Source organism: Erithacus rubecula (assembly GCF_903797595.1).
Source record: "Erithacus rubecula genome assembly, chromosome: 24".
Taxonomy (NCBI): domain Eukaryota; kingdom Metazoa; phylum Chordata; class Aves; order Passeriformes; family Muscicapidae; genus Erithacus; species Erithacus rubecula.
This window is the reverse complement of record NC_136676.1, coordinates 5541963-5555857: the sequence shown is the minus strand read 5'-3', so window position 1 is coordinate 5555857 and position 13895 is coordinate 5541963. Positions and strand designations below refer to the sequence as shown.

The 13895-nt window shown below is 41.3% G+C and overlaps 1 protein-coding gene and 1 long non-coding RNA gene across 12 annotated transcripts in view; one reads left to right on the top strand and one right to left on the bottom strand.

Annotated features, from left to right (window-relative positions):
• The window catches only part of GNB1 (G protein subunit beta 1), a 34153-nt gene extending 24819 nt beyond the window's left edge, over positions 1-9334 (bottom strand). For 6 of the 11 annotated variants that reach the window (XM_079326353.1, XM_079326349.1, XM_079326348.1 and 3 more), the window contains exon 1: positions 8720-9045. The gene's annotated coding sequence lies outside the window, so the exon portion shown is untranslated. Of the gene's footprint in view, positions 1-8057; positions 8326-8719; positions 9046-9132 lie in introns of those variants that run through there. The other 5 variants (XM_079326345.1, XM_079326351.1, XM_079326350.1 and 2 more) reach the window with 5 other exon arrangements.
• Positions 8374-12978, top strand: LOC306812082. The gene is made up of 4 exons (XR_013776791.1): positions 8374-8414; positions 10227-10321; positions 11860-11898; positions 12353-12978. It is a non-coding gene; the product is annotated as an uncharacterized lncRNA (long non-coding RNA).
• Positions 12979-13895: the final 917 nt, after the last annotated feature.

Genomic DNA, 13895 nt, shown 5'->3' with positions numbered 1-13895 from the left:
CTCTGGATGAGCCCTGGAGCTGCTGAGGGTCTGCACAGCCCCTGGAACACCAGCACAGCCCCTCTGGATGAGCCCTGGAGCTGCTGAGTGCTCCCAGCTGGAACTGCTGTGCCCAGAGCTCCCAGCCCCTGAGCAGCTCCAGGATAAACCACAGCACTTCCTGAAAGGCTGAACTTCAAAACCTCCTGAAATGCTGACACTTCATCTACTGTTCATGCTCAGAAAAACAAAGGAAAAATTGAAGTCAAACCAACCAATTTGATCTCATTGTCCAAAGTGTCCATATTTGAGTTTGTAGACACAGAAACCCACCCCCCAACACCTCAGGCACATACTGAAGAGCCCACTACTTTGTCAAGACTTAAATTTGTCAAATGGCTCCTTCCCAGTCCCATTTTCTGGGAATACCACAGGGCATTTTCAGCAAGGAACTTGCACAGTGAGTTTTCAGGCAGTGGCCAGATAATATCCGACAGCAGTTCTTGGTAACCTGCAGCACAATCAAACTGCCAGGAGCATCAAGCAGCTGCTGCTGATCTTTGTACAGACACCACCTTTGTTACACAGTCAGCAGCCTATCTTCAGAGCCCTGCCACTTCCCAGAGAACCTGCAGCAGCAACAGCAAACATATGTTCCAACAAAGACAGCTCCTTAATTAGAACACTATCAGCTTATTTCAAGCACCAAAGGTTTCAGCAGACTAGCACATCTACTTTGTTTTTCTAGACAAATGGAGAAAATTACCTCCCCAACCTCCCAACACGTTTGTTGGGCTATCTGAAAAACAACAAAACTCCCCAGAGTTCTGGGAGTCAAAATGATAAAATGCAAGAGGATCATAAACACATTTATTATCAGCATCTTGAGGCAGGTCTAGGCCTGCTCTGTTTAGCTCTGTTACATCATTTACTGGAAACAAAATGTAACAAGTTTTGTACTATACAGTTATAACTATTTTTTAATATTTAAGATATTGAAACCTAAGTTTACTTTTTTATTTTGAGATTCAAGCATTGTTACATTCAACACATACCTTGAACCACTTGATGTTAACCAAGATGCATCAGCTCAAATATAATTTAGGTAAAGTTAAACAGGACAGAACTTCACACTTATGAGTAAACCAGATTTTCTGCACTGGGTTTCACCACAAAGATCTTACTAGAAAATATCAGTATTACACAAATTTCAAACTAAGAAATAAGTTCAGGGATTTCTGATCAGTGCTGTCACAGTGAACATTTCTGCCTGGCATTACAATTCTTATTTCTGATAATAACCAAACATGGACTTTTAAGATTTCAGCATCAACAAAAAAAGTCACATTTATGTCATCTTCTGTATGGTTTTTACCTTGGATGTTTGACCCACCTCCTATCCCTCATCTGTTTTGGTAAATCCCTCAAATACCTAAAAAAACTCCAAACAGTTGGACTGAATACAAAATGTTTTGTGTGATTTAAGAGATTTAATTTCTCCAGTTCCAGAAGAAAGCCACGTTTCCCACAGATTACAGAAGGACAGTAACACCCCCAAGCTTGCAAGGCACATCTGGACAGGACATGTGATCTCCAACAACATCTGTAAACTCACCATCCTGCCCAGTCAGCCCCAGGAAAAGAAATCTGGGAAAATATCCCATGTTAGCACAGATGTGCCAGTCAGAAAGTCCTTACAGTGAGGAACACCCCATTAATACTGGCCATGTGTATTTCTGTTCCTTTGGAATTAAATTCCAATTTTGAGGCACACAATTAAGGATTCTTCTGTCAGATCAGTGCTGGAAATTTCAATGTTTCACAAAAATTAAACAAAACCCACTCAGCTTGTCAAATAACTTCATGGTTTTGCAAGTAATTTTAGATAACCTCTATTTATTGACAGATTTTAGTAAATCCTGAAATGGCAGGATAAACACAAAGCACATGTGCCTGAGAAGACTTTTAAGATGGTTCCCTGCATCTAACCCAACCAGGCAAAAAAAACCCAGAAATGCAGTAAGAAAATCGAGATGTACAGAATGAACAGTACAGCAGAAACTCTTTTTCTTTAAGAAAGAAAATAACTGGCATCAGCTGCTGTAATTAAGGTTACTGTAACAGAAGACAAAACAAGGAACAGAAGACAAGGCATCCCTTTCCTGTCAGTGAAGGCCAACACCCACAGCTGCCTGTCTCAAAGTCATACAGAAAGCCTTGACATTTCTTCTTTATTCCCTCATCTCCAGCACAGTTTGATTTTGTAAAGAGGATGAACCAAATCAGCACTGATATCTGAGCTGATAAAATATTCCCTAAACCTACTTTCAGTATGCAGGAGTTTGGATGGAGTTCTGAGCTTCCAAAGAGAAGTATTTTTGTTTTACTTTTTTTTTTTTCCTTTCCCTTTGCTGGGGGAAAAAAAGAACAAGCTTAAAATAGTGACAAAAATCTATACATAGCTTTGAATATAGGACCACGTTACATAAAGCTACAAAAAATTATCTAATCTATCTAATTACAGATAATTAATATTTTCTTTTTTTGGGGAGTGCTGGCAGGCATTACTGCAATTTTCAAGAAGACATCAAAAATATTCTCATCTGAAAAAAAACATGATAAACATAACTGGCATGAAATTGTAGGCAAACCTTCTTCAGATCAAGGTAGGAACACACAGAAAAAAAATTAACTATACACAATTCAATTAATCCTTATAACATCTAGAATGTATTTCTCTTCTAAACAGAGAACCTTCAGAAATTGCAGTGATTTGACAAGCTGATATTCTACCTCCACAAATTAATATACTCATTTTTAATGAAGCAGTTTCAGGTAAACTACTTAGAGAAATGAACTATATTTTCCATTAAAATGGCAACTAGATTTTTTTATCAGCTTCTTTCCCTTCAATGTATTTTATGCTACTAATTTTTGCCTCATCAAGTTCTAAATACCATCTATGAAAATAACTCCAAGGTTTAGCCTATCTTTACCACCTTCAATTACAGAGCTCCCTTACAGCTTGTCTCCTTTCAGCTCCCTCAGATCACCTTGCTCAGGTCTTCAGCCTCATTTTCACTTATCCATTATTAAGATTCCAAAAAAAACACAGCACAGGAAGATCAAATTTTAACCCTTCAGTCCCATCAAATGCAGAAATTACTGTAGGTCTTCCCTTCATGATAAAAACACTTTGTTTTCAACAATTCTTAGTTACCATGGAATGTGTGACAGAGGGAATATATTCATTAGTTCAAAGGCAAGTCTTCAAAATGTCTGCAACACCTTCCAAAGGATTCCAATTTTAAACCTGCTGGAGTTACTTGATCAGATTTTAACAAGACTTAAATCCAGCAATATCTCAAGATTTGCTTTTGAACTGCTTTCTCAAGCCTTTATTCCTGTGTCCACCCCTAAATATCAATAACCAGGTCAATGTGTAACACCTGGATATATCCTTATTTTCTGCCACTTTAAGCCAGCACTGAAAATCCTGGAGAGAATTTAGAAGTTATTATTTCAATGGCTCCTTACAAATTACACTTCCATAATATCCCCAGAAAAGTAATTTTTTTTTTTTGGCTAACACATAAAAAAAAAATTCCCATGTAGGCATCTAATTCCAGCACCCCCACTAAAAGGGAGAGTAAGATATACATAGCAAGCAACACCACATCTTAGCTGCTTCCAGATGGCACCAAGAATATTGTCATTACTCCTAGCTGGGTTCAAGACAGAAAATTCCTGCATTTCTAAGAATACACTGGGCAAGGCAAACATCACCCTCTGTAACCAGTACACCCAAACCCTCCAGACAGGCAGAAATATTCCATTGTATTTCAACACACTAACAAATCCTAATGTGTTCTACAGCACTCCAATAAATGCAGTGGACAAGTATTAATGCATTCATACATTAATTCATTTGTATTTAATATAAATGAATACTCTTACAAGATATTAATTGTAAATAACTCATTTTAGAAGGCCAGCTGTTAAAAAAGGGGCCAAGAAGATGTGATTTTTATGTTCACAAAATTATTTTTACATGTGTATTTCTATTCCAAGGCTAGCCATCTCCTTTCTCTCTACTCAGAAATCTTCTACTATTTTACTAAAAATGCAGTATTCTGCCTCAAAACCTATCTTGGAGTGTCCATATCTTTGTACTAGGAAGCCTTTCACAGTAATTTATGTTGATTATTTTGGCATCTCAAGTAAAGGTACTGCTCATAGCCAGCTCAAAGCTTTTAAAAACCTCTTAATGCTCTGCTCAACTACCAGTTGGCTCAAGTATCTATGGATTCTGCATATATTTCTGTTTGGTGAAAAACAAATCCACACTCACAAAGTCCCCAGCACACTGGACACCCTGTGAAGAAATAATAAATTGAGACACTATGTTAAATAGAAACATAGGGGCTTGGGGGTATTTTTGTTTTTTATCATGACCTTGGCTAATACTAGTTCCAACTTTATCAGTGGGGAGAAAAAAAACATTTTGAATGGAGTATGTATTCTTTTCATTTTCAGTCTGCATTTGCAGCAACCAAGAGACTCCCTTCAAAAAATGCCCACTTTATCTTCAGTCACATGCTTAAGAAACATTTCATTAATGCAAGCAAGCTGCTTTCAAGGTTATTTTTTTTTTTTGCCACATAACCAGTAAAATCCTGTTAAAAAAAAAAAAAAAAGAAAAAGAAGACCTCATCTAAAATTCTGCCATGACCACAGGCATTAGAAACTCCAAGGACAACTCACCTAAGGGTAATTCAACAACTGGAATGCCAAATTTCCCATTCCAACTGGCTCCTAACAAAGCAGCGCTGAATGCAATTGCTGAGACAATACGGTGCAGCATATGGCTAAAACTGGATATTAAAATTGAGAATATCAATTACCAATCCACTAATGCTGAGAGCCAAAATCCATGGACAGTAAGAATTTAATCCAATTCAGTGCCTAGAACATGAGCTGAGCCCTGTGTGGAGGAGACAAATCTACAGCTGGTTTCACAGAGCACCAACAACTCCAACCTTTTATTGCAGTAACTACAAAACCAGCTGAACCCAACACTTGTTTAACATCCCCAACCACAGCTCCAGGCCTGCTAGGAATCTACAAAAACAACAAAAGTTTCAGATGAATTGGCATCTGGTTTCACAGGGATTGAGAAATCATAACTAAGTTACTATTTAAGAAGAAGCAGTTTAGTTGTTTTCCACATGACCAAATCGAAGCCTCCAAGGCACCAGGAAGTTACAGAGAGCAGCCAACATCTTGCTTCATTACAGGAAAAGGCATCCTACAAACACAATATATATTTCTACTATAATTAAAGGGCCTTGAAATTGCATTAGTTGAAGGATTTTCTTATTCTAAGTGAACTAGTTTAATGGTTCAAGTTTTAAAAATTTTTAACAGCTGTGGAGTGTTTCTGCTGGGATGATATTAAGATTATGCTACACAAAATTCTATCCACTCCTTGATTATACAGAATTTCATTGATTACTTACACAAGAATTCCCATTAAGTCCACATACAGCATCTTCACATTTCCATGAGGCATGGAGGTGATTTAAAATACTGTTCTGCTAAGATTTCCTGTGGAATTTTAATTTACCATGTTGTCAAAGATTTCATGCTAGAATGCCTGCTACGTACTGACTTAGCAGCTGCAAGGACTCAACAAGGATAAATGTAATTTATCTTACCCAAAAGAGAATCTCACTTCACTCTGCTCCTTTCTGATCCTGTACTAAAAGGCCAAAGTAGTAGTAACAAAAAAATTGCACAAGTAATTTCAGATTTAACGGGACATGAACATCAAATGGAACTAACAGTTTATTGGACAGAACTCTTAAGTTAAAAAGAAAAAAAATGTTCCTGAAACAAAAGAGAAGTAAAATACATTCAGCTAATTCCAGCTTTTTTTTTTTTATTTAAAAACAACCTCAACTGAAAATCAGCTCTGCTGCTTCCCAGCTCCCTTCTGCATGAGCTACAGCTGGGTTACTACAATAAACTAACAAACAACTGATTATACATTAAGTAATAGATAAACAGTACTAAAATGTTTGATATTATCAAAGGTTTGGAGGTCACTTGAATACAGGAGACATAACAAGCATTTCTTATTTTTCTTACTGGGAAGTATATTGTTTTAAGCTTGAGTCCAGTATATCAAATATTAACCAAGCTATTTTATTTAGGCTACCAAAGTTAAGGAGTTTGGCACTATAGTGAAATATCACAGGAGTTACAAACCAAAAGTCCATTTTTCTTAAAAGGTACTAAAAACCACACATAAAAAGGCTTTAAGAATTTGTAATGTCGTTCTGAAGCAGACTCCTCAGACACAGAGCTGTTTTAACATCCCCCAAGCCTTTCTTATTCCTGCCCATTAAAAGAACAGTTATCCAGAGGATGGCAGTAATTCTGGGTCAGCAGCAGCCTTAAACCCTCCACAAATTGGGAGTGTTCTGAAGCAGACAGGAGACTCCTTTGTGTCACAGACAGACACCTGTCTGCACAGGCTCTGATCTGAGATTACCTGGCCAGCAGAGAGCCACGGCTCAGCAGCCTTTATGTACCTGTGCTCTCTCTTTAAAAACTGGTTTTTAGCAACAGGCTTAATAAAAGACAAGAACATTTTGGTGGTATTAAGCAGACAGTGCAAGGTAAAAATGAAAATTGTGTCACTCCTTTATTCATTTAAGAGCCTGTGTGAATATTTCAATAAAACTATTTACTCCTCCCACCTAGTTCCTATCTGGAGGAGCTCACAAAAATTAAGAAAAAAAACCAAAAAACCCCACAGATTTCTCGCAGCAATCTTCCAAATGCTCCTCCTACCCCCACCCCAGAAGAGAAGAAAGCAAAGAGAACGAGAAAGTAAATCTAAAACACAATTACGAAATAAGATCTAGTTTGGCAAAGCTGGGGTGAGGAGGAGTTGAAAAATGAGAGCTGCCTTGCTGCAAACGCCATCTTGTTGCAGCTACTGGGCCCAGGCACAGAGAGATCCATTCATTCACAGCAAAAAGAAAATCAAACAGACACCCTGGCTAATCTGCAGCCACCAAAACAACCACACTATTATCGCCCCTTCTCCTTCTCCTCTCCTCAAGCACACAAGGAAGAGAAATAAACTCGGATCTATCACATTTAGGGACGGATGGAAGTATTAACGTATCATCTTCGTTTCCTCACACGTATTTCACATACACATCGGCAGCATTTTGCCTCGATTCACATCCTCGTGCCCACATCAGCTTAAAATATGGGAGAAATCTCCCACGATTAGGTGCAGATATCCTACGGCAGCAAAACGTTTAATTTTTTCAGTCTTAAATCACCTCTCCGAGTTGAGCCAACTGTTCTCAAAAGCTGTTTGAATAATCATTTAAGCTTTACATTTACAGTGCTTTCCTCCTATTTCCTCCTCTGGAGACAATACATAATAACGTGGCACATCCTAGAAAGGATGCCTGGTTTAAAACGAGTCCCAGCCATGACTTTGTTAGAGAATAATGAAATATCACATTCGTTAAAATTTCAGTTCATCTTCAGGAATGATAAATTGACATCTTACAACAACCTCTACATCATCCTGATTTTCTTCTGGACAAGATTTTTTTGTTAATAAAACGCCTCATCTCTTTCATATTTACATGCAAGGCTTTACACATCTTCGTTCCTTACAAAGCTGTAGGATTAAAAATCCTACACGTTCAATATCCTTTGCATAGATTAAAAAATAATAATAATGCTGAAATCCTTTCGATAAAAAGCCGGGAATCGAAACAATTATTTTAAACAGCATTTCCAAGGAGGAAAAACTCCATCTTTCTATTGTAGCAAACACCCTCCATGATCTTCGTTATCGCTGCTACGGGCACACAAAAATATGCAGCACCGTAATACATGGGGGAACAAAAATGCGGTTTGAATCCATCCTCGGTTCCGGTTCTAAGGAGAACAAAACCTTCCCTACCCCTCCCTCGCCCAGCACACCCAGCATGAGCCCCATCTGCGAGCCCTCGGCTGGCTGGCGGTGCTGGAAGCAGCCTTACCCTGTTTGTCTCACCCCCGGCTCCTCTTAATCAGTTTTCCACCATTACAGCAGCCACACCATTGCTTTTTTTTTTTTTTTTTTCCTCCTCCCTTGAATCTCTCTCCAAATATTTCCTCTGTCGGCTGGATCGCTGGGGAAACTCGCCTTTTGTGGCTTAAGACAAGACCCCAGAACCGTCTAGCAGAGACCACTACAGCGTAATTATAATTAAAAATGGAACCCCGCAAGATCCGAGGTCTCCTCCCTTTTCGCCTGGAAGCCTTCGAGAGGGAATCAGTCCCACCCCCACCTTTTTCCCCTCCTCCTCCAGCTACAAACACACTTCTTTTTTAGGGGAAGCTGGAGCCCCGAGGAGGTGGGAAGCGCGGGGGAGGGGGGCTATTTCCAACCCCGCCATACCGAGGGTCGCCGAGAACGGGGCCGATGAGGAGGCGGCGGCCCGGGGGGGTCCCCGGTGCGGCGGCGGAAGGGGAGGACAGCGGAGGAAAGGAGAGGGAAAGGAGAAGTGCGGCAGGAGGAGGAAGCGCGGGGGAGGGGAAGGAGCGGGGCTGAGAGGGAGCCGAGGGAAGATGGCCCCGGGGTGGGGCCGGCCGGGGCTCGGCGGGCGGGAAACGCGTTCTGAGGGACCCCCGCCCTCCCCGCACCCCCTCACACGGTTACCTGCCCTCCCGGCCGCTGCTCATGAACCGGGCCGGTCCGTCCGCCGCCCGCGGTCCTGCCCGCGTCCCGCCGGCCTGGGGAGGGAAGGGGGGCGGAGGAGGAGGAGGAGGCGGCGGAGGAGGAGCGGGGGAGCCGCCCGCGCTGCGCCCGGCGGGTCCCGGGGAAGGCGGCAGAGGCGAGCGGGAAGGAGGGATCCGCGGGGGAGGGGGTGTCGCTGGGTCTCGACTCCTCCTCAGCCCGCTCAGCTCCCCGCAGCCATCGGGCAGCGGCAGCCTGGGCGCGGCGAACCTCCCTCCCCTCCTTCCCCTCCTCCCTCCGCCCCGCCCGTGCTGCCCGCCCGGGAAACCCCGGCTCGGCTCCCACCCCGCCCCGGCCCGGCCCGCGCAGCCCCGCCGCTCCCCGCCGCCCCTCACCGGAGGCTCCGCCGCCCCTCCCTGGCCCCGCACAGCCCCGGCCGCCGCGAGCCTCACCGGAGGCTCCGCCGCCTCCACCGGGCACCCGCCCAGCGCGGCCGGGAGGGAGGGCGGGCGGTGCGCGCTCCCGGGAGCCTCGCGGCGCGCGCTCCCGCGCGGGCAACGCCCTTCGGCCCCTTACGCTGGCGGCGGGCGCGCGCTTCCCGCCTCCCGCCCGCGCTCCCGCGCGCTCCCTCCCCTCAGCGAACAAAGGGCGAGGGCGGGCGGCGTGCGGGGGGATGGCGGCTGCCTTGCAGGCCGAAAACAAGTCTGAAAGAGCCGGATGGGAACAAAAAGACACGAAATAGAGCCCACGAATGGTGTTTAAGCTCAGGGCTGCGAGAGGCAGAGCCTGCACACCCCGTTAAATGGGAGCGCTCCGGGCCGCCGAGCGGGAAAGGGCGGGAGAGGCCACAGGCCTTAAAATGCTGCTCGCAAGAGGCTGGCAAGCGCTAAATGCCTTCAAATCATCAGTGAGGAGAGACTGCGGGAGCTGGGCCTGGTTAGTCTGGGCAGGGAACGCTGAGGAGAGATCTCATAATGAATAAAAATATCTCCGGGGGGTGTCAGAGGATGGTGCCAGACGCCTCAGCGGTGCCCAGCGACAGGGCGAGCAGAAATGACTGGAAACTAAACCAGAAGTTCCGCCTCGCCATGAGGAAGAGCTTCTCTCCATGAGGGTGGCAGGGAGGGCGTGCAGTCTCCTTTTCCGGAGCCATCCAAACCCCCTCACGCTGTTCAGAACCACTGAAATTATTCCATCTAATCCAGGTGACTCTGCCTTGGCCAGGGTGATCTCCTTCCAACTCTAATAAATCTGTAATTCTGTGATCTTTCCCTCAGGATCTTAACAAGTAGCAATTCTGTGGCTTAAAACTTCCTTTTTTTTTTTGGCAGCTTTGCTTATAAAGGTAGTCACAAAGCCCAAATTTCCAGAGCATTCTTTTCATATTTTTCTCACAGCATCCATCACTGCTCTGGAAGGGTTGGCATGAAAGAGAAAGTAGGAAAAAAAAATATAAGGAAGCATAAAAATTGCAATTTCTGTCTTGCAGACGGGATGTCATGTAAACCAGGCAGGAGAGATGTTCCCAAAATGGAATCATTTCCCACCAGAACTCATATACTGAAACCTAATTAATGTTGAAAAGTAAGTAGAGATACAGTATTGCATCACTTTTCCTCCTATCACAGATCTAAATCTGGGGGTTTTTTTCCAATATTTGTTTATACCTCGCTAAAAGGTGAGATTGCTTGGCAACCAAAATAGGTTTATAGTAAAACAACCCACAACATTATAGCCAATTTTCAATTAAAACCTATCCAGCACGAATACACTGTAATAAAATAAACAAAAGACCCCACAAAACACAACAAAAAATATTAAAGAGGCCAATTTTTTTCCCTGTAAACTCTTCCCCCAGTAGATTCTTGCTTCCCTAAAATTTAAACCAAAGTGTTCCTTCTGTCATGTTTTCTGAAGGGAGGTGTGGTTACCTTTAATTAGAAAAAGAAAGAGCAGGTTTGCCAATTAAACTGTAGGAAAGTGGATTGGCTATTATTCAGGTTGTTATGAAAAACTATTAGATCCTGGTGTGGTTAAGCCTTTGATTTATAATAATCAAATGTTTGTTTTGAAATAACTTTTATGATGTACTAAAGCTTTAATTCATCACCTTGAGATTTACCAATAACAAAACAAGAAATTTACTGAAATTAGAATAAATTATTCTTGAATTACTGTCCTAAATTGCTAATATTCTTTTCAGTAACCATGGGGAAATTTCTGTTCCACCCCTGAAATGTGGACAGGAATTATCCTATTAAAATCTGTGGAACCACATTGTATGCAGATGGGGATGTCAATGTTCTTGAGGCTAGAGATTCATCCAGCATCCCCATCTGGAAAATACTGATTAAATCTAAGGGCTTAAGAAACACCACAAGTTTATTAGATATTTGCAAAGTTGCCTACAGATTTCAAAAGCAGTTACACACAATATTTTAGTCATTAAATCTAAGTGAGATTTATAGTAGGTAATTTTTTTTTATTATTTTAATATTTTTTTAGTTAGAGATTGCTTTTAGGCTTAGCAGAGATTAAAATATCCTTTTGGGAGTAACACCATTTATGTGGAAAAGAATGACCACTTAGTACATTAGGCAAAAAGGATACTATACATAAAGGATTTAAAAAAGAAAAGAAAAAATCCATGTTTTACAAAGAAAAATTTCTCAATCTTGTGAGATTTTGTAGAAAATTTTCAGCTAGCACTGGATCATACAGAAAAAAAAAAATCTGTGTGATGAACAAAAATAACATTCTGAGATTGATAGCAAATAGTAAATCACATTTTGCTTCTTTGAGAAAACAGCTGCATTGAGATTTTGTTATTGGACTAGTTGCAGTGTGAATTAATTATATCCAAAATTACATCATTATGAATGATATCTTTAACATGCATGTTTTTATCCCATTGCACATTCTTACCATACAGACACTGCTTTTCCTCCTTACATGCTTTTACCAGTGGTGCAATCCTAATAACTAAACATGGTTTGGTTTTTCTTTTAATAAAACACACATTGAGATCCCATCCTCTCCTAGAAATCTGTATTTTTCCCCTTGCATTCTAATTTTTATCCATTCTCTGTTTCATAAGAACTAAAGGGAATTTCTCTCCACAGGTCTGTGCTCTGCCATGTCTCCAAATCCATGGAATTTGGGTAAGGGAAGTGCATCAGAAATGTTTTTATCACATTTCCACACAGCCAGTGCTTTCACCACACCTATTCTGTTGTAAAAAATCCAGCTGTTGCAATAGTTCCTGTTTCTGATCCAGTGACACTCAATTCTCTTTCTCCAGTGAGAAGTTTGATTGAGCAGTTGCACTGTTCTTATGGGGAGGGATCCTGAGCACTGGAGATGGTTGGAGAGGTTGTTCCAGGTGGGGTGGGTGGCCTTTGGTTTATAAATCTCACTGGACAAATCAGTTTTGCTGCATTTTAAAACCTGGCAGAAGAATTCCACCTTGCTGTGTGCAACAGGGTGGTTTATTCTGCTGTCCTCATATAATCCTGTGCTGGAAGCTGCTGTACAGGCATTATCTTTATTTTATTTTTAAAATATATTTTATTTTTAAAATGATTTTTCATTTTTAATCGTAATTTTTTTACACAGATCCATGAACTGCTGTAGTTTGTACTGTTGATGAATGTGTAAATCACCAAAATTAAGTGGACTTACCAGATATGTTTAACTGTCTCTATACACTGCAAAAATATTGTTTATAACTAAAAGTTTAGCTGAAAATACCCTTGAATACTTGAAGATCTGGTATAGATAATTAATCAAAGCAATTTTAATTTTTTTGTCAGTCCACTTTGAAGTTACAGCTGGGTTAGAGCTACAGAAAACCTCTCTGTAGAAAGGTTGCTCCATAGTTCTCCATTGCAAAATTTCTTGCACCTTTTTCTCAATCAGCTGGCATTAACCCCTTTGTAGGGAGCATCCTGAGTTAGGTGAAGCTTTGGACAATTTCCCTTCCTAAAGTAATTAATTTTTGCATACAAATACCATTGTTATAATCAACATTTACATGTTGTTACCTGAGTGAAACTACTGCATGATTCTTATGGTAAATCAAGATGCTCCTGGTCTCTGAGAGACAAAGTGTCACCAAACAGGTATAAATTATCCTTTCTACAAAAGGCTGAAAAATCAGCACCTCTCAAAACTGCAAAGCTCCTCAGATGGGGTAAGAATACTGCTGAAGTAAGAAATTCTTTTGGTTTGCCTCCTTTCTTTGCAGCTCAGATAAATGTTTTTAATAGACTGCCTCAAAGCCCCACCTGCTACTGCAGAATCCCAGCAGTTCCCATTCCATAGCATTGTGTCTGCCTTTGAATCCTTTCATGGCTGTGAACCCTGGACAGAGCCAAGGAGACACTCAGGTGATTCTGAATTAGTTTGAAGTTCTCTGTTTGGTCCCTAAAGCAAAGCAGAACTCTCATTTCTCCTGACATTGCACCAAAATTAAAGGAAGCTTATACAATGTCTAAACTTCAGCTGTGCTTCAATCCTGAATCTATTCAGAACTCTTTTTTTTTTTTTTTTAACTATTGTTTTATTTTTTAAAACCTTATTCAGAGCTGTTCCAACCTGCTGTTATTTGCCACTTCTTTAACAATTAGATGACAATCATCACTGCTACCTTCTGAGGAAGGACCCAGGTAGCAGAATATTAAGATCATTCATTAGAAAAAATAAATAAGTAAAAGCAAAAGGAATAGAAATCCTCAGTGGGGCCAGGCAGAGCAAAAAGTAGGAGTAGCTCAGTCTCCTTAGTTACATTCTGCATTCTCACAGTTTCTTTCAGTTTCCCTATTATTATGGAACAAAAGAGTTATTTTAAACACTTCTGAGAACATGGCATAAAATTAGCAAAACTGTGTTAGTCTGCAGAGAATATAATTGACAATGTTTTAAGGTGAGGGGAGCAGGTTCTGAGTCTTTGTGTCAGTTAGGAAAGTCCATCCAGCTGAGTTCCTAACTGATGCAGTCATGGGAGATGTTCCTGAATTCCTTTCTTCTGGTCAGGATCAGGATGGGTTATGTGTGAAATGGGTTCAAGGACAGTTAATTCAGAATTGTTGAGAGACTTTGGAAGTCACTTCAAAATCCTTTGGAAAAATCCATTGCTGTGTAAGTGAAGCAGCAGAGT